The sequence below is a fragment of the Ictidomys tridecemlineatus genome, chromosome 8 (genome assembly GCF_052094955.1).
Source record: "Ictidomys tridecemlineatus isolate mIctTri1 chromosome 8, mIctTri1.hap1, whole genome shotgun sequence".
Lineage (NCBI taxonomy): Eukaryota > Metazoa > Chordata > Mammalia > Rodentia > Sciuridae > Ictidomys > Ictidomys tridecemlineatus.
The window spans coordinates 97,619,399-97,640,746 of NC_135484.1; the positions used below are offsets into that span (position 1 = coordinate 97,619,399).

General features: G+C 34.3%; 1 protein-coding gene and 1 long non-coding RNA gene across 6 annotated transcripts in view; one reads left to right on the plus strand and one right to left on the minus strand.

Annotated features, from left to right (window-relative positions):
• The window catches only part of Fam83b (family with sequence similarity 83 member B), a 61,736-nt gene that overhangs the window by 15,154 nt on the left and 25,234 nt on the right, over positions 1 to 21,348 (minus strand). The gene's annotated exons all lie outside the window — the stretch shown is intronic.
• LOC144366175 (uncharacterized) overlaps positions 12,015 to 21,348 on the plus strand; it is a 100,778-nt gene continuing 91,444 nt past the window's right edge. For 2 of the 5 annotated variants that reach the window (XR_013425092.1, XR_013425091.1), the window contains exon 1: positions 12,015 to 12,230. This is a non-coding gene — a long non-coding RNA (uncharacterized LOC144366175). The remainder of the gene's footprint in view (positions 12,231 to 21,348) is intronic. The other 3 variants (XR_013425094.1, XR_013425093.1, XR_013425089.1) reach the window with 3 other exon arrangements.

Consider the following 21,348-nt stretch of genomic DNA (forward strand, 5'->3'; position numbering starts at 1 on the left):
GAGACCCTGTCTCTAAATAAAACAAATAATAGGGCTGGGGATGTGGCTCAGTGGGTCAAGTGCCCCTGAGTCTGATCCCTGGTACCCCTCCCACCCCCCAAAAAAGAACAGACTTTAGGAGTGGGAGCAAAGTTTGAAATAGAACAACTGTAACAGGAGGTGATGGTGAGGACCAAGATGGTGGTGTCTGTGATGGGCGATGCTGGGTATTTGAGCCCAAAGGACTTGTGAATGGAGTACACGTAAAGAGGAGGAAAAAAAGGCAAAGGAGGTCAACTCTAAAACTTTTTGCCTCACAAAGAAAGAACTGACAGCAGGTACAGTAAGTTTTAGGTTCAATATTAAGAAGGAAATTTAGGTTTGAGGGGTCTGGATATCCAAATAGAATGCTGAATAGAGAGGTCTGGGCCAGAAATGTAAATTAGGTGTCAATGGTGTGAAGATAATTGAATTCCAGTCATCAAGGGAGAGAGGATAAATAGAAGATCAAGCAATGAATCCTGTGACACTCCAAAGTTAAAATGGGCTAAAACAAGAGAAGGTAACAACAAGGAGGCATCTTGAAATCCAAGCACAGTATCAAGGAGGAGGGTATTTGGAGCACCAAATCAGATTTAGTGAAAAGTAAGAGCAAAAGCCTTAGTGGAAGGTGTCTGGGAGAGAATGGGAGGACAGACACTGGATATAACTGCAAAAGACAACTATGTTTTTTATAATTTGGCTATAAACAGGAAGCAGAGAAATGAAGCAAGACTGCAGGTCAAATTGTGTCAAGAGGAGTTGTACTTGTTTTGTTTTAAGGTGAGAAAAATAATAGCATATATCTACTACTAAAATGTTCCAGTAAAAAGCGGAAATAAATGATGCAAGAGAATGTGGGAGGGGAGGTGGGAAGAGGAGAGTTCCTGGAGCAAGGCCTTTGGGTCTGAGTGGTTAATGAGGGATAGAATCTAGTGCAAAAACAAAGGAATTATAGCATTTACTGTACAAACCAGCAAATGATTCTATGAAGTCTAAAGGCCACATACAAACATGCGGTTTCTGGTAGGAGACGGGATGTGCTGGAGACACTGGAGAAAGTGGATTTTCTTGATGTTGTGGGAAATGTGGTCCTCAACTGAGAGTGAAGCTTTAGAAAGATATTTTAGAGGTCTTAGGAAAGGATACCAAGAAGTCATCTAGAAGGGTAGGAAAGGAAATCGACTAAGAAAATAGAGTCTGGTTGCTGATTAGCATAAGGACTCACCAGGTATTAAACTTGTTATGGGAACAGTATATAAATAATGATTGTGACTTATTCTCCGGCCTTGTTCAGCTGCAGGTGTGTAGGCGCGGAATAGCCAGAGAGTTTGATTTAACAATGGCTGTGGTCCTGCCATACTGTGTAACAACTTGAGAAAGGACAGAGGAATTGAAGGTATGCATAAATGACTAATCATTTAGTTAGTCATTTGGGCTAGAAATACAGTGGAAACAAGATGCTATGACTGTGGGAGACAGAGAAATGGGGACGAGATCAATGAGTTGAATGTTTTTCTGGTTTTAAAGGACAGGTAGATGTTAAGGAATTGTGTGTGTTTAGGTTTAGTGTGTATCTTATCTTTTAAATATACATGTTAATATGGCCACAGAGGAAAAAAATCTTGACTTGTATTTACTTCACATTATAGGAAATGAAATAAAATTTCGCCATAAATTCATAATTTTTGAGGATGGTTTACTGTATATAGGAGGTCTCTTTGTATTATTCTTTCTACTTTTGAAACTTTCCATAAAGTGAGGTTAAAAAATAAAAAGACAAATGTTTGATAAAAGCATACACCAGAGTCAGGAAGGCAGAAATAGAAGCAGAAGATATTGTCAGATAGGGATACATGAATTAGATTAGGGAGGATCTGCAGGTTACCTTCAAGGATATGACTGGGAGTCAATGGCTAAGGTATTTTAGGAAAAGATCATCAGGAAAAGACAAGGAGGGAGGTTTATAGAAAGATCTCTTACATTGTATATTTCAATTGCCAGGAATTGAGGCAAGATAAGTGTCAAAAAGAGTAATAGGAAGTAGGGTCCAAAGCCATCAAAAAATGAAAGGGAATTGAATAGCATGGGAACAGGCACATGACAACTTCAGGATATGTTAGAAGAGGATTGAGTCATTGGTAATATTAAGACATTTTTATTTACTATATTTAAACAAAATATTGGACCATGGTCGTATCAGGAGATGACCTTCTTCACACTACCTGTGAAAAATTTCAGCCAGACTGTCTGCAGGAAGAACAATTTCTACCAAGCTAAGTGGTATCTCTCATTTCTTTTTTATTAATGAATTGGTATGAGGCACCAGAAGGCAGAAACTAATGAAAACAATCTTACCTACATCGTGAAAATATTCTCAATAATATCAAATATGTGAAGTTACAAAACACATCTACAATTATTAATCTAATGTAATTTCTATGCATTAATGAGTAGTGATATAATATATGAGCAATAACAAAGAAAGTATTCAACACACATTTATATATATATATATATATTTCAAAACAACTTCTATTGCTATACAACATGATATTCTTTAATTTGTGTATCTAAGAATTCCTTTTTAATTTACCAGATAGTCTCCTGCAACAAATTATTTTAGACTTTAGGAATGAACAAAAACATATTACCAGGATACATAAAGATTTTTGCTTAAAAAAAGTAATTGAAGTCACTCAGCCATTGAACGATTCACATCAAAGGTAAAACAAATGACAGTCATTCTTGCATGCAGATAATACACTAAATCAGCATCCAGGAGATTAGATTATACATTTTCAACAAGTTTATCTAATGTTAACCAAGCCAGGCTGCTTTGTGGGGTTTTTATTTCTTCTTTTACTTTTAAAAAATTTATTCTTTTTTAATTATCACAAAAGCATGGAACATAACTAACTCCAATTCAGTTCCTAGCTCTTCCACTCTGCACCCCCACTACCTCTGCTCCCCTAACTCTACTCCACCAAACCCTCTTCAATCCATTTACAGTTGTTTTTTTTTTTTATTAGTGTTCTGTGGATACACCTGATGCCAAGACTCACCATGTAATATCCATGCATAGGACAATATGGTCAGATTCAGTCTACTGTACTTCCTTTTCCCCATCCTTCTTCCTCCTCCTTAATCCTCTTTGTCTACTGATCTTTCCTCTATTTTATTAAAATTATGCTTCCTTTTTTTCTCTCTCTTTTTTTTTTATTTCCCTTTCCCCTTATTTTGGATTAGCTTCTGCTAACCAGAGAAAACATATGACCTTTGACTTTTGGGGACTGGCTTAGTTTACTTAGTATGATAATTTCCACTTACCAACAAATGCCATATTAGTCTTTATTATGGCTGAAGAATATTCCGTTTGTATACACACCATATTATCCATTCATTTGTTGAAGGGCACCTACATTGGTTCCATAGCTTGGCTATGTAAATTGTGCTGCTATAAACATTGATGTGGCTGTATCATGGTAGCATGCTGATTTTAAATCTTTTGGAAGTGTACTGAGGAGTGGAATAGCTAGGCCACATAGTGGTTCTATTACTAGAGTTTTCAGGAATCTCCATACTACTTTCCAAAGTGGTTGTACTAATTTGCAGTCCCACCAACAATGTATGAGTGTATCTTTTCCCCACATCCTCGCCAATACTTATTACTATTCATATTCTTGATAATTGTCAGGCTTTCATTCAATGTAGTGAAAAGTTACAAAAGAACTACAGAACATTTCAGGTAACATAACATGCAGCTCTTCTTTATGGTGGATTACATTCTGGGAAGAGTAATGATTAGAAATAATGTATTCAAAATTTTATCTGAAATTACTACTTGCCCAGCTAGTTATTTAAATTACACTGTGCAATAGACATGACCATAATGACTATTTGTAATCAAAGAAAAATATATGCCAGATTAGAATAATGCTTTCAAAAGGTACATTGACTGATTATATAGCAACACAAAACCCATTTATGTTGAATGGTTTTCATTAAACTACCACAACAGTATATAGTCCTTAAATTCTTCTCTTGATTCTATATTCTTATTTTGTTCTTGCCTGATATATTGAAATAAGGCTATTCATCATGAGACTTGGAAATTTTTTAAAAAGATATCCTGCATTGCTTTTAACATTTGAAAGAAACATGATATTTTTTAGTAGTTTCAGAGAACGTGATTCAAGGACATTAGTTTTTACTTATTTTTCTCACAGTACAGTATTAAATTTAAAAATTCAGTCTGTATGTGCATGGTTGTTAGGAGTAGGAACACAGGAGAATGAAACAGACAACAGGGCTTCAAGGATAAGCCTTAAATAATGAATAAAGATTATTTTTAGCTATCTAAGCTGGAAGACTAGCATTGCAAAGACACACAGGCAAAGATGAGAATAAAGATGATGATAATATTTTAACAAATGTGTACTGAATTCACCTAAAGTTAAATCCAAAGATCATAATGCTTATAAGCATAAAATAAATGTAATCAGAGAATTATATAGGTTATAAAAGATCTTGAAAATATGATACATGTTTAGATTTGACCCACAGAACAATATAAATCCTGAAAAAGAGAAAATCTGATCAAAACAGTGTCTTGGAAAAATGTGTCTAATAATAATATGCATACTGAAAATATCTAAGTTCTACTGGCTCACGAATACATTGTGAGATTGTCTAATGACATTTATTATAATGTTCATATTTGTAAGTACACTGGAAAAAAACCTTTGTGGTAGAAACCAGTGATAAGAAACATGAACAGTAGCAAGGCCTTGGATTCAGTCCCCAGCAAGATATACACTTGCACAAACGGAAACTGGATGACAAATTTGATAGAAAATGTTCATTACAATGTTGATGCTAAATACTTGCATTTCCTTAGAAATACGCTGCATTATCTTCAGCATTTTATTTTCAAATTTTACATTGCTTTTCTCTTTGTAATCTATTAGGACACAAAGCTATTAGCAATATGCTTTTGTATGACCTAGATATTTAATGAAATGTAGGTGTACCTCAGGTTAATGTTCTGTAGTCACACAACTGTCATTATCATCCTCAAAAAGGGATATTATATCTTTTATGCTTCATTTGAAGGGATTCAGTTTTCCTTGGTTATTGAATAGAGACAGGAGAATTTATTTTTCTCATCATAAGAAAAACTAATAGGGAATTTAAATTAAAAAATGATTAATGGAGCCTTACAATAACTGTATTTATAACTAAGTTGAACGCAACTGGAAAGCTTCTAAGAATTGAGTAATAGAAAAGGGGAAATGAGGGGCTTGGGTTGTGGCTCAGTGGTAGAGCACTTGCCTAGCATATGTGAGGCATGGAGTTTGATTCTCAGCACCACATCGAAATAAGTAAAATAAAGGTCCGTTGACAACTAAAAAATATTTTAAAAAAGGGGAAATTATCACTTTTAAATCTATAAAAACTGTCAAAAATAATGTGCAAAATGGGTTCAACAAACAAACAAACAAAAAAGAGACTGAGACAAAGAATAAGTATCTTTGGCCTTAATTCTTGTGCAGCCTAAGTAAGACCTGATAGTTCGGTGTGCCACAAATTAAGTGGTCTTGGAGAAATCACTGGAACAGCTCTGTATGTAATGAATTGATTAAAACAGAGAAGATCTCACTCTGAAATTCTACATTGCAACTGATTATGACAGCTAAATAATTGAACAGTAAAGATTACAAACCACCATGAAAATGTATTACAGAGATTCATTTTTATATATTAAACTATGAAAACTGATTCACCCACGACATGTTAGGGGCTCCTCATTCAAAATTGATTTATATATTACTAGTGGGCAACAACAAAGATTTGATACCTGTAAGTCACAAATATCTAGGACACATAAATAATCAGCTTTCACTATTAAACAAGCAGATTAGTGCATTATTCATAACTTGCAAAAATCTGATCAATCACTACTTAGTAAAAGTGGGGAAAAAAATCTAGAGTATTATAATAAAAGCCAAAAGATGTAAAGAGGTATGTTTGGACAATGGCACTAATTTATAGAAATGATACATATGGATGCAACTCAGAGAGAAACTGATGTTATTTCCCACATTCTTCGCATGACAATTATACTTCAAAATAAAGTACTTAAAAATAAAATATGCTTTTATTTTTATTCTATTTAAGTAAACTTTTATATCAGCACTGTGCAAGTAGGCTCCTTTGCTTTTGAAAATGACGTTTAGTGAAGAAGTCTAAAAGAAATTGGAGGAAAGAAAAACAGTCTTAAGTGAAACTGTAAAGAGAGTCAGTTTTACTAATTTCAGCAATTTGACCTTCTTACATGTTCTCATTTTCCCATTACTTCCCCCAAAGTGACTTTTACTGAAACTTGATCTGAGAAGTGTCTCAAAAGCTCAGGTATCAGAGGATCTAGATAAAGTAGGTAGTGTTGGTAAGAACTGAGCTCAGGAGTCCCCAAGTTTCCATGCATTGGGATGATCAAGCTGTGTGACCACAGGAACAGTCCACCTTCCAGAGTCTCCTCAGAGCTCCATCATTTGAGGCTGGAAAGGAGAGGAGGGGTAACAAAGCAGATTCTGTCCAACCAGCTAACAATTATAATGCCTCTAACTTTGTGCACGACTCAACTCTAGGAGTATCACAGCCACACTCTTTAAAATAAACATTGTTCACTCAAGAGTTTCATTCAAATCAAAATGGATGAAAGACTTAAATCTAAGAGCCCAAACAATGAAACTACTAGAAGAAAACAGAGAACAACTACTCAGAACAATGGAATAGGCATGAATTTTTTGGACAAGATCTCAAAAGCAAAGGAAAAAGAAAATATAAACAGATGACATTATATCAAACTTGAACACTTTTGCACAGCAAAAGAAACAACCAGAGTGAAGAGATAACCTATGGAATGGGAGAAAATATTAGTAAAGTGTACAGCTGACAGGTCAGTATTCAGAATATGAAAGGAACTCCAAAACTCAATAGCAAAAAGACCAATAACTTGATTTAAAAGTGGTCAATACAAGGCTAGGGATGTGGGTCAGTGGTCAAGCACTTGACTAGTGTATGTGAGGCACTGGGTTCAATCCCCAGTACCACAACAATAAAAAATGGTCAATATAACTAGATAATCATTTTTCAAAGGAAGGCATAAAATGACCAATAGCTATATGAAAAATGCTTAATATCCCTAATAATCAGTGAAATGCAAATCAAAATCACTCTTGAGTTATCACCTCACTCAAGGAGAAACTGCTATTATCAAAAGACTAAAGATAACAATTACTGGTTGAGTGTGGGGAAAAAGAAACTTATACACACTATTGCTGGACATAAATCATTCCAGCCATTACTAAATGGGGGTTTCTTGAAAAATTAAAAACAGAATGGCCATATAATCCAGCAATCTCACTACTGTGTAGGTATACAAAGGAAAGTGAAATCAGTGAGTTGAGGAGACACCTGTATGCCTATGTTTACTGCAGCACTTTTCAAAATAGCCAGAAATGTAAATAATGTACATGTCCCTCAACTGAAAACATATAAGTAAAACATGGTGCATATACACAATCGAATATTATTTAGCCATAATGTACATGTCCCTCAACTGAAAACATATAAGTAAAACATGGTGCATATACATAATCGAATATTATTTAGCCATAAAAAGAAAGAAACCTCATCATTTGCAACAAGAGGGATGGAACTAGAGATCTTTATTTTAAGTGAAGTAAGACAGGCACAGAAAGACAAGCACCACTTGATCTCACACACATGTGGAATCTAAAAAATGTTGACCTCATAGAAGCTGACAGCAATGGTAGTGATCAGAGGCTGGTAAAAGTGGAGAGAGGATGGGGAAATGTTGATCAGTGGATACTAAGTTGCAGTTAGATAGGAGTAAGGATTTATGGCATGCTATTGCATAATAGAGAAACTATACACAGAGAATATGTACTGTGCATTCAAAATGATAGAAGAAAATTTTGAATGTTTTGAATATTTTGAGTGTTTTTTTCCATAAAGAAATAAATGTTAGAAGAGAGAAATCTAATTATACTATGTGTACATGTATCAAATACTTGGTACCCCATTTAAGATGCAAAATTTTGGGGTTTTTATGTATCAATTAAAGAACAAACTTATTTAAAAATTTATAAAACAGAGATAGCTGATGTAACATTAGAGAACTAGAAATGCTAATATTTTCTCAAGTGCTGCTACTAAAGAATCAGGACTATATTTTAGTAAAATTCTAGAAACATTTGTAAAAACAGAAAGTTAAGTTTATATATTCATCAAAAGCAACCATAGACTGCTGAGAAATCATGATACATTCATAATGTTTTGAAGACAACATGCATGCTACATAGTACTTTATTATTTCAGGGCATATAGAATAGAAGGTTACAGAGTAGTATTACTTCACTAGGAATGAAGTATAAAAGTATAATATTTATTGATGTTTTCTAACTTCACTTTCACCTTTATTATAAAAGTCAAATTTACAGAAAAATTAAAATGATATTTTTTTACAATCTATTGTCAGTATTTTAAAAATTAAAATTTTGTTATTTCTTTTATAATTTTACAGATAAATATCTGTAATTTTGGATCAAAATTTAGGATAAAAAAACTGAAATAAATTTAATTATGACTACATTTTCAGCAGGTTTAGCGAGTGAGCAGTCATGCTGAGAGCCATGGCCCAGTCTGTATGGCCCTGGCATTTTGCTAACAGTATTGGTTGACAGGCGAGGCATTACTATCTGCCTTGGCCCCTACTTTTGAGTTCCCATGCTACTTTGGAGTTTTCGTGGGGATTCCCCAAGAGTTTCCATAGGTTGGGGAAGTGCAGGAGGAGGGATTTCTGGAGGAGATTTCCGGTGGCTGGTTACTGGATGGGGGGCATGGATTTGGGAGAATTCCCCCGGAGCGGAGCGTGTGTGAAGTGTTTTCTTTAGTTCAAAAATAAAGTTTGTTCCTGCTTCAGTGGCTCATGGTTTGTGCCCAGCCAGACTGCGGCACAGTCATATAGAAGGCAACTTGCTAAAACAGAGGTGTGTGTGTGTGTGTGTGTAATGACCAAAGGCCATACATTAAAAGTAATAAACATTGTTCTACTTAATTTCTTAATAGCTTGCTATTAACCTTTAAGTTCTGCATTATACTAATGCATGCAACTGGTTATTTTAACTAGTGATATTTACAAGAAAACTTTAGAGAAAATAAATGTATGATAACTATTATTTTAAATCATCAATTTGAACCAAAGAAAACTTCTCAAAATTCTGACCAAGAACATAAAAATACTGCAAAAGAGTAGATCATTATTATATTATTTTATCCGGCTTTTAAATTTTCATTAACCATATTATATATAGCATATGACACTGAAATGAAAAAAGAACTCAAATATAGGAAGAAACCATTAGGAAGAGAATATTCAAAAGTGGAAATTTTTAAAAAATCATTTTAGAATTATGTGAAAACTTTCTACACAAACTATTAGTGTTAAAATTAAAACAACTGAATTTTTATAATGTACATTTTATTATTATTGGGCTAGTTAGAGCTTTCCACAACTGAGTTTATATAACCTGAGTGTATTTCCTTCTGAGGTAGGCATGGTAGACAAATATCAGATGTTCAGTAAATTTTTGTTGGGATGGAATGCAGTGCTTACATGCAGCCTGTCCTCAAGGAGCACATCATTTTGTAAATCATTCATTCATAAAACTATAAATAAGCATAACTGGTTATAAAATAATAATGACCAAACTTAGGGAACAATTACATTTAACTAAGAATTTTGTATCACTAGTACCTGAGAATAAGAAGCATCCCCCTCACATCTTATGAATGAAGGAAATGACACTTCTAAGAATTCAAGGTCAATGCATAGTGGATCAAAACTCTGGAGTAAAAAGTCGCTTGGAAGAGAGAATGTGCAGGATGTGATAAGAGCCAAATGAATAAGAGGGACACATACAAAAGTAGGTATGTCAGTATGAGAATATGGCAGTTGGTTCCTTAGCCAGGGAAATAAAGTAGAATCACCGATACAAACAAACAGTGCCCATATTCATCTAAGTACTATCCAGAAAAAAGTGTGGGTATCCAAAGGCATGAACTTGATCTTTCTGTAATATTGGCTTGGTAAACTTGGTTTAGTTATGGCATTTGAGCCAGAAGCATTTTAAACATCACATGAGTTCTTCTTGTTCGGATTTTATGCCTTCAATTATTCTGGGGCTAACTGTGTACATATTGCTCCAAAGAGAAAATAAGCCAGCTGGATAAAACAAATCTATTAGGACACTGCGCCATTGCAATTGGTACTGTAATATGGCATTTTGTTGTCAGACATCAATGTTCCAAGCTTAGTCAAAGTGAATTTATGGATCAGGCTTTCAATTCTCAAGCCTAAGGTCCAGAATCTAGATCTTGGCAAACTGGCTATGGTATTTTATATTTTTCCTGGCACCTCTTGGGAGATAGCCTTTTTTTCAGTAACAGTAAACAGATTAAGAAACCGTCCCTCCTGCTTGGAAGTGCAGAGTGAGAATTCCAATCATCGGGGGCTTGGGACAACTGTTGCCTTACTTGATATTTAGTGATATAAAAGAGTACCTGTTATAATAAAAAAAAATTAGTGAAGGACACTAAAGGCAAGAAAAAGACTCAGGTCATGAGTCCAGATGCATTAGGAAAGCTGTAGATTAGTGTTTGTGATGAGCAGTTTGGGTAACAGGAGCTGAGCCTTCAGGAAGGCTCGGAGGCAAAGCAGCCCGGAAGGTAGGGAACTGATTTTGGTAGGAAATGGAATTATGTTGAGGAGGAGTTAGCAATAGAGCTAGAAAGATTATGAAGGCAAATCTGGCCCAGACGACAAAGAAGTCCTTCAATGCCAGGCTAACTACAAATTCCCCAAGGCACAACAGGGACCACTTGAAACTTTACAGCTAAAGAATAATGTCGTTAAAACAACACTTAAGAAGATCAATACATATGTTTGTATATATAGGATAAGTAAAATAGCTAATAGCAGGCAGAGGAATGAGGTTTTAGTCCCCATCTCTATAAAAATCCCAATGTGGACAGTGGTAGCAGGAATAAAAGGGATGGAGGTGAATTAGCATCCACATATCAGAGAAAACATTCAGCCTTTGGTTCTCTGGAATTGGCTTATTTCGCTTAGTATAATATTCTTCAACTCCATCGTAATTAAAACAAATTCCTTAAATTTTTTTTAATAAAACAATTAAAAATAAGAAATGGAAAAAAATACCTACTGGGAACAAAAAAAAGGGATGGTGGTGACGTACAAGATGATTTGACATATCTTACTGGCTGACTGATGGTGAAGGAAAAGAGAGAAAGATTAAAAAGATCTTTAGGGCCTAGAGACCTATAATACACAGCAAATTACTGTACCGTGATAAGAAAACCTAACATTCAACTACTAGTCCATTCATCCACCCACCCATTTACCCATCCAATTATGCATGTTTCTTTTGTGTGTGTGTGTGTGTGTGTGTGTGTGTGTGTGTGTGTGCTAATTACTGAAATTTAAACATGTTTAGGCATACAGGAAAAAATGCATGGACACCAAAATAATAAAGCAGGAAAGAAATACAGCATTGGATGCTATAAGATCGTACAAATATGCTAAGACTATGGGGATAGGAAAGTACATTATAATGGAAACATTTTGGTAGTATGTAGGGCACAGGGGAAAAGGGAAACAGATTAAGGGACTGTCCCTGAATGCCCTTAACATACCTCCTGCTTGGAAGTGCACAGTGAGAATTTCAAGAGTGGGCTTGTGTATAAATGAAAACGACTCAGAAAAACTGCTCCAAGGAATTTAGTAAGAATTTAGTGAGACATTAAGAGATCAGCAGAGTTAATAATAAGTGCCCAATCCAGGTTAAAAAAGTATAACGTTAACATTTTAACATGTTGTTGAGACATTTTCCAGTAATGTTCAACAATCCCCGTGTAGAAGAAAAGGGAACAGATGGTGGGGCTAACTTCATATTGATAGAGGTGGGTCCTGACGTCAAGTACTAAGCAATGTCCAAACATACTGAAGGAGTGATGCAAAGAATGTGGAGAGACAAGAAATCACCATGAGGGAAAAATTCAAGTCCAGTGGATCTGATGAAAAGTGACCTTTTAAGGTGAGACAGGTAAGTGCTAGATTTGAAATATAAGTAAATATGTTATTTCATACAAAATGAACTTTAAGATATGTTCTTTCCTATGGCAAGAGTTATATGGCATATGCCTTGTGAATGAATTCTAATGTGAAACATTACTTTGCTAATGTTAATATGAACATACTTGTTGGTTTCTTTCATTTAAAAGATACCTAGGAAATGTTTAGTAAATAAGTGCCCAACCACTACTTAAAAAAATTTAAAAGGCAGAAAATGCATAGATTAAAAGACAATTAAAGGACACATCAACCAAATGCAATATGGAGCCTGGACCTTGTTTGAACTTTAAGGAAATGTCTATGAAAAGATGTGTATGTAACAATCAGGGAAATTGCAACATTAACTTTTTATTTGAAAATGTGAATGACATTTTCATTGTTGCTTAGGTTTAATACTCAGATGTAAGTTATGTTTTCAAAAAGCCCCATTTTTTTTTTCTTCCAGACAATCATATTAAGTCAGTTCAGATGAAATTAAATGATCTGAAGCACAAAATTTGCTTTAAGCAAGTTTGGGGGACATGGAGGCAGCAAAATTGACCACAAGATGAAATTATGTTCACTTTAACCAAATATCCTCCCAACAATTAAAACAATAAATAGAACAAAGAAAAACTTTCTATTCTCATTTTAAGAGGCTGCATCCTTTACTTGGGCAACAACCATTCCAATTTGACATAAACTATAAAATGGTATAATCATGTTTTTTCTGCTGGTAAAATTATAAAGGATCATTTACTTACTTTCCCATAGCAGGTTCATAAAAACTACCTTAGTCTTCTGTGTTAAAAGGTTGTTTTTGTTTATTACAGATTTCACATCTAAAAATTGACATTTTTATCAAAATTGAGATTGGCCCTGTCAAATGTAGAAACAACCACATTTATCTCAAATATTTTCATTAGATTAAACCAAATTGTTTTATCATAAAAATCAAGGAATTTCCATGTCTGTATGTATCACACTTCACTGATATTCTAAATAAATGTTATTTGAAAATAAAATGTTCCATATAAATGTGTCCTCCAGCAGACAGTTAAACTATAAATCTAGGGGAATTGGAAGTTAATGATTAAAGAAGAGGAACAGAATGAGATGTGGAGAACAAAATGGAGGAGAAAAACTATACAAAAATTCCCTTAGAGCAATTCATTAAATTTGGTTATTGCAGCAAAAATACAAAATGATATTTTAGAACTTTAAGTATTTCCACAATGAATAATTTCATTTTTCATCTTCCATATGTAGGGACACAAAAAACATTAAAAAGGTACATTGATTCTGACAAGTAATATTCAAGTTGGAATTTCATGTTTTGGGGCAATTTAAATATGCCCTGCAATTTAGGTTATTTGAAAATTCCTTTTTGAAATAAATTAAATGGCATAAGAGAGAATTATATGTAGATGGGCACTAAAACATTTAGATAAGTCATAGTTGAGGAAAAATTTATCCAAATTATTAAAATGTGAAGCAGTTCAATAAATCTAACTTTTAGCTTTTTTAATTGAGCTGATCAAATCAAATGCAACACTAAGCCTGACAACTGATAAGGGGCCCAAAATAATCTGTCCTCTGAGAAGAGGAAGAAAATGGTTATGTAAATACTCTGGTAAATTTTTAATTTTAAGCTAAATTACAATTCATGAGCATCTAAAACAGATTCCAGCCTCACTTCTTACAACCGCCTTATCACTAATAATGCAGTTAAAAGATCATCTCAGTTTTTTTTTTTAGACTTTATGTCAGATAGCCTTTTTGCAAATTAAATTCAAACTTCTTAAGTAAATTTCAGGCATCTGTATGAATTCTAAGCACCTTGGTAAAAAAAAAAAAACACAAGTTTAGTAATATTCTTAAAACATGAAAAAAAAATCTATAAAATATCTATTAAAAACAGAAAGGGGTCTGGGTTTGTGGCTGTGTGGTAGACAGAGCATTTGTCCAGCACAAGTGAGGCACTGGGTTTGATCCTCAGCACCACATAAAAATAAATAAATAAGATTAAGGTAAATTGTGTCCATTCACAACTAAAAAACAACAAAAAAAAAAAAAACAGGGGTTGAGGTTGTGGCTCAGTGGTAAAGCGCTTGCCTAGCACTACTGAGGCACTGGGTTTGATCCTCAGCACTACATAAAAATGAAAGAAAGATATTGTGTGTCCACCTACAACTAAAAATTATTTAAAAACAAAAAAACAAACAGAGTTGGATAATCTGTTTCCTTCTTTTGTTCTTGTTCTCTCTTTCTGCAGAGGAAAATTATAGGCAAACTTCTAAGAAAAAACAGCACTAATTTCACAACCAAGAACAATTACTTCTTTTCCTTTCATCTTGGTATTTGTATATTTTCACAAAGCTGAGATTATCTTATTTATATAATGTTCCAATTTATAAATAAATTATATATTTATCATTTTAGAATAAGTATTTTCCTATTATTACACACTGTTGTAATATCACATTTGGAAAAAAAAATAGTTCTGCAAAACAGTGTAAAATATGTAGTTTCTAGTCAGGCGTGGTGATGCACACCTGCAATTAATGACTTGGGAGGCTGAGGGGGGAGAATCATAAATTCTGAGAGCATCAAACCTAATTGGCACAGGAAACTGTATCATTCTGGGTCCTAGAAGGAGTCCAAATTTTCCTAAGAACTTTCATTGGTGGGACATTTATGAAAATGCTGTTTTCAGAAGTGTTGACACTGTTAAAGAAACCAGCAAGGGAGCCAGGACTCCTCTTCCTTCAGTGTTCCATGATTCTCTGGGTAGCTCCCACGAGGCAACAGGCTCCTCACCAGAAATACAAACAAAAGGAAGAGCAAGTGATGCCTTCTATGGCACCAGTCTGAGAAAACCAGAGAAGAGCAGAAAAGGATGAACAATACATCTACAAGGGTTGGGGCAGAGGGAAACATGCTCAGCAATGTAGATCAGAGGACAAATTTACAGATATTTAGAACTAGATGAAAAAAAATAAAATCTGACAGCCAATGGGATGCAAGAATACATGAAGATGATGTAGTTCCAGTAACTTCCAAATTTCTGCACTGGGTAACTGAGTGACTGCTGCTATCAAGAACACACGTAGACAGAGTGAAGGTTGGAATGAATGGGTTTGACTTAGATCTGTTGAGTTTCCGCTATGATAGATAGAAATTTTGATGATAAGTTGGTTATCAGGGCTTGGGACTGGGGAGATAGAGCTTGGCCTCCCATTTCTAGATTTCAGATAAACTGTTTAAAAATAATTTATAGAATCCAATGTAAATCCCTTGCTACCAATTTCTTATCTTTCAGAGAAGCCCTTTTAAAACATTTTATAGAATCAATGTAAATTCTTTACAATGGCATTCAGGATCTATTGCAATCTGACTACCTTTTCTTAATTTTATTACTCACTGCATATTCCATGCATTCTGTTTGGCTAAGCATGCACATTCAAAACACCATGCCTGTGTGGTTCCTTTTATCTTAAATCCCCATCTCTCTTTGCCTATGAAAATCAAACTTATCTTTAAGGATACAGCTTACTTGCAGGTTCAGGCACCTTCCCAAAGCCTTTGCCAATTTTATTAACCTAAATTAATTGTATCCTTACTTGTGCTCCATCTACAGTATACTTGTACTTCAGTGTTTATTTCATTCAGCTTTGTTGCTTATGTACTGCATTCTCAGGGGCAATAAGCTATTTGAGAGTTAGACTGTATGTTGGTCATTTTTGTATCAAAATGTAACAATAAAATTTTCTAAATTATTCATCGTTGTTTCTCCAAAGCATCAACTGTAGATATTTTCAAACTATGCACAAGCATACACACACACACACACACACACACACACACACACACACACACACACACATATACATTTTTAAATAAATATTTGTGTTTCATTTTGAATTTCTTGAAATTCTAGAGAGATTTCTTTTCTTTCTTTTTTTTACAATATAGTGTATTGGGGATCAAACCCAGGCCTTGCACATGCTGACAAGTGCTATGTCACTAAGATACATTCTTAACCATGATTTTTCTTTTCTTTTCTTTTTAAATTATTTCTTAGATAGGGAATAGGGGTCGTAGGGAAAGGGAGGGAGAAGAGGAATAGCAAGGATGATTTTTCTTAATAAAGCACCATCTCAGAATTACATGTTTCATTTGAAACCCATGGAGTTCTGGGAAGGAGCTAGGATGGAATAGACAGACATTACTGCCCTATTGACTGGTCCTCTGGTTCTAGGAATATTTTATGTATGAACACATGTATAAGACAGCTAGAGGACCCCTAAAGGTCATCTGCCTGATATTTAAAATGGCAGTATATCCTGAAATATATTCCAAATTCCAAACTTAAAAACTGTAAATAGCATGGATCCTAGTAAGTTTGGAATAATAACACTTGCATAGTGGAAAGTCAAATTATAAGATCAAACTTCTCAAGAACAGTCCTGTGTGTTGGGTTAAACATGTACTGTTATTTCTGTGAATACAAATACACATAAATGACAAAAAGCAAAAGATACAGAAACTAATATTTGTATAAAATCACACAGTAAGTGATAAAGCTATGATTCAACCTACTTTTCTTATAGCTCAGTACTCAACTACTGTTCCACATGACCCCAGTCCCCTGCCTGAATCAGGGGGATAATGCATATATAACAGGGTTTCCAGAATATAGTGGCCATCTTTATTGGTAGAATATGACTCTAGATGTATGGTTAATGCCCCATTAATAATAAGTGTCAAAGAATAGTTGAATGCAGTGTTCCAGTCTTGAAATACACCTTTACCATGTTCTAAGCCCTGTTTCAAAGTTCTGGCCATCTTCATGAGATTGTCAATGAGTGAAACTAATATTAAATACTATTTTTTTTCCCTATAGCCTATGGTGAACAAATCTGAAGCCAGTCTAGGCAGAATTTTAGTCTGTAAGGCTCAATTTCAAATGCATTAAAATTCATTATAGATGTGTTTCAATGCGTGCATAAATTATATGATATATCAAAGCTATAATTAAGATTTTTTTCTAAAAATATATACCTAAAAAGTGATTACTCGAAAAATCTCATTAATTTAAAAATTCTAAATTCAATAATCACAATAAATAAAATGTTCAACAAATTCTAGATAGGGCAGAAGGGTGGGAGGGAAAAGGAGGGGGCAAGGGGTTAGCAAGGATGGTGGAATGTGATGGACATCATTACCCAAAGTACATGTATGAAGACACAAATTGGTGTGAACATACTTTATATAAAACAGAGATATGAAAAATTGTGCTGTATATGTGTAATAAGAATTGTAATGCATTCCACTGTCATTTATTTTTTTAAAAAATCAATTAAAAATTTTAAAAAGTGTTCAACAATGGTAATATGTATAGGGCACTGAAACAAGATATATTTCAGAGTTCTTAAAGGAGCTTTTCTCCTTGGAGGAAAAATCACACTTAAGAAGCAATATTCTGGGCTGGGGATGTGGCTCAAGCGGTAGCACTCTCGCCTGGCATGCATGCGGCCCAGGTTCAATCCTCAGCACCACATACAAACAAAGATGTTGTGTCTGCCGAAAAAACTGAAAAATAAATATTAAAATATTCTCTCTCTCTCTCTCTCTCTTTAAAAAAAAAGAAGCAATATTCACAATGAAAGAACCTTGCTTATCAAGGGGTCAGAACTCCAACATAATGGTGCATAAAAGAAATTCCTCAGTTGCTAATAATAAAATTGAGGACAGGCTGGGGATATAGCTCAGTGACAGAGAGCCTGCCTAGCATGTGCAAGGCTCTGGGTTTGATCATTTGCATCACACACACACACACACACACACACACAAAACAAAGAGAAAGAATTTGAGGGGCTGGGGATGTGGCTCAAGCGGTAACACGCTCGCCTGGCATGCGCAGGGCACTGGGTTCGATCCTCAGCACCACATAAAATAAAATAAAGATGTTGTGTCCACCGAAAACTGAAAAATAAATATTAAAAAATTCTATCTCTCTCTCTCAAAAAAAAGAATTTGAGAGTTGATGTGTCACTAAATACAATTCCCATTTGTAGAATACTCTTCGTCAGCATTTGCCAGACTACTTTCACATTTCACAAAAACCTAACAAGGAAGAGATCTTCATTTGGTCAACAAATGAGGGGGTAATAGATGTGTTTTATTTCCCAAGTATTGTGCTCACTTACTGTTTTCATCTTCTTTTTTGGTCAAGGAGAGCCTTAAATAAGTAATTTTTATTTTGTATTTCTTGGATGAATATTTTTCTACAATAGTGACCTATATCACATCTGTTTCCTGCCCTTCCTTAAAGAAAAATCATATGGTGACTTATTCATGCTAAATGTGTTAAAAATATGCATGGCCTTTGGTCTCTTACCAAGCCAATATAAAAATTGTTTCATTAAATGTTAGCATTAGGGCTGGAAATGTAGCTTCAGTGGTATAGTGCCTACTTAGCATGTGTGAGGTCCTGGGTTGTATCCCCATCACTACATTATAGATTGAGTTCTTTCAAATCTTGACATATAATCTAAAATTTGGTTAATACTACAGTGTTTATATGGAAACTTATATGAAATAGAAGAAATTCTTATACTGAGTGAAGACATAAATTAAATCAACTCTGATCCTGGAGATGCCATCAAACTTTGATATTCTATGATTTTGTTTTTTTGAAAAAACTCTTAAGACATTCCCCATGAAAATATTATTAAGACCTCTTTTCAACATTAGTTAGCTCTTTATGAGAAAGCTAAAGAAATGTTATATAGAATTTTGAAAACGAAACTCAGTTTAAAGCCAAGAGAATAAAGAACTGAAGAGTTACAGCGTTGAACTTATCAGAATGACTACTAGCATTGTTCAAAAAATTAGGCCTTTTGATTTCTTTTACACTTGCATTTTAGCAATAGTGAATAGTTCTTTATGATTCTTTGTTATTTTTCCATAGTATTTCCAAACCGTTGAGATGTATAAGTAATATCTATAAAATGACACAAATTCTTAAATACTATTTGACTGAATCAACAATGATAGGAAAAATATTCTTTAGTTTAATTTAAAATATAATGATTAACACAGATAATAGCTTTTCTCTACTAAACAACAAAAAGGCTGCAAAATGTTTCTAGTATTTGTATTTTTTTACAGTTAACTGCTGTTCATAGAGAGGTACATGGAACAATGGATTCAGAGTACATATTTTAAAGTAGGCTTTCTCCATATAACTGTAAGGAAGTTTAACTTTGATGGTAGTGTTCATCTTGAACACATTACAATAATAAAACAAAATGAATTGAATTTCACTGTAATCAAGGAAGAATGTCAAACTAAAAGTTTCACATTTATATGTTGAAAGAAAAATACTATATCTGGCTGCACCTATGAATGTAGACTCCTATGTGTTGTTATTCAGTTGCAATATATTACCAGGATTTAAATATAATTCTTAGCCACATCCTCTATCCATCAAATCATCATTTTTAAAATCACCTGTTAACTTAAGGAATACTCAAAATTTTGTCTTGGTGTAACTAAACACTATATTATACTGGACTGAGATCTAAGTTGAGAAAAATAATTAAAGTTTTCTTAATTTTGATGATAAAATAAGAAAAACATGGATACCAAAGCACCAACTTAATTTAGCCCATGTATGTTATCTGTGGAGAATCACTGTTACAGATTCTAGTTCTTTTATCTGTTCTTAGTGGAATAAATGACCTACATTATTTCTAAATTGAACAAGACATTTTGTATGTTATGCTCTTTTGAAAACTCCATTTAAACAGAATTTAGATTCTCTATAGAGACAGAACAGGATGATTGGTTAAAACAAAGAATTTTCTTCATTTGTGATTTTAACAAGGATTTCTTTTCTTTTTTCTTCTTCTTTTTTTAAAGAATAGTAAGTGCACTGGGATGAATGTAAAAGAAGGGAGACTAGGAAAATACATTTAAATGACATGATATGGAGACTTTTATTCATAAAATAAAAGAAGAAAGATTATAGCTAATGTAAATAGGGTAAGCAGAGGCATATGGTTCTTACACAGTGGAGAAAAAATCCTGTTTATGAATGCAAATTGGGGAAAAAAACAGAAATGGACAATTCACAATACACAGAGAATAATGTATGATGAAAGATCATGATTCTATGGCCAAAGCCTGTTTTTATTTTCATTTTATTCAATTTTCTCAAGTCCACCTCTATTGTTTATATTCTTACAAATGTTGAATAGAAATGAATGCATTCCTCTGGCTAATATGAAAGCTGCTATAGAGGTATAGAAAGAATCTAGCATGGCTTCAAACTACTAGACAGTTTTAACTTTTTCTACAGCAAATAAATGCCCCCGGCTCCTCTTTTCACCTCTTCCTCTCTGAAGAATGGAAACAGCAACAGTGAAGACTTCCCTTGGAGAAGCACCATACTCCTCCTCCTGTCTGCCTCAACCACCATGGCCGAGGCCTTGGGAAGCACTTCCATGCCCAGCCAGAATAGAATATCTTTCCTTTTCTTTACACATAATTGACCTTCCATTCTTTCTCTCCTTTTTCCTCTGCTCTCTTCTCTTTTCTCTTCCCTCCCTATCATATTCTCTGTCTCTCTTCCCCTCCCTCCTACCCTCCCTCTCCCCATCCTTTTCCTTTTTTGGTCCTTGTTATATATATTTCCCTTAATCTCTCTTTTCTCAGTATTTGCCACCCAACCTTACCTGCCAACCATGGCTGGCATGGCTGCAGCCAAACTATGCTTCTAACTATTTCCTGGTTATATGGTTCTAGCACTACTGTCATCAAACTGACCTCAGTCTCTGACTCTTAGTCTAATCTCTTTGGAGCACTCATAGAATAAACAGTCAAGACCAGGGTAGGCAGAGGTGGGGCTATATTACTCTCTATTTAAAAAGCACGTATCTTGAGTTTACATTCTATGCTAGGCATAAGGAGAAGTATTCACCAGGGCTGCAGAGGAGGGCGGGGCATATGGAAGACTGTTTATCTTAAATGCCTTTAGAAAGGGGTGGAGTGACAGTGATATAGATTAGAAGAGTACTTAATATTTGGACAATAGTACTTGT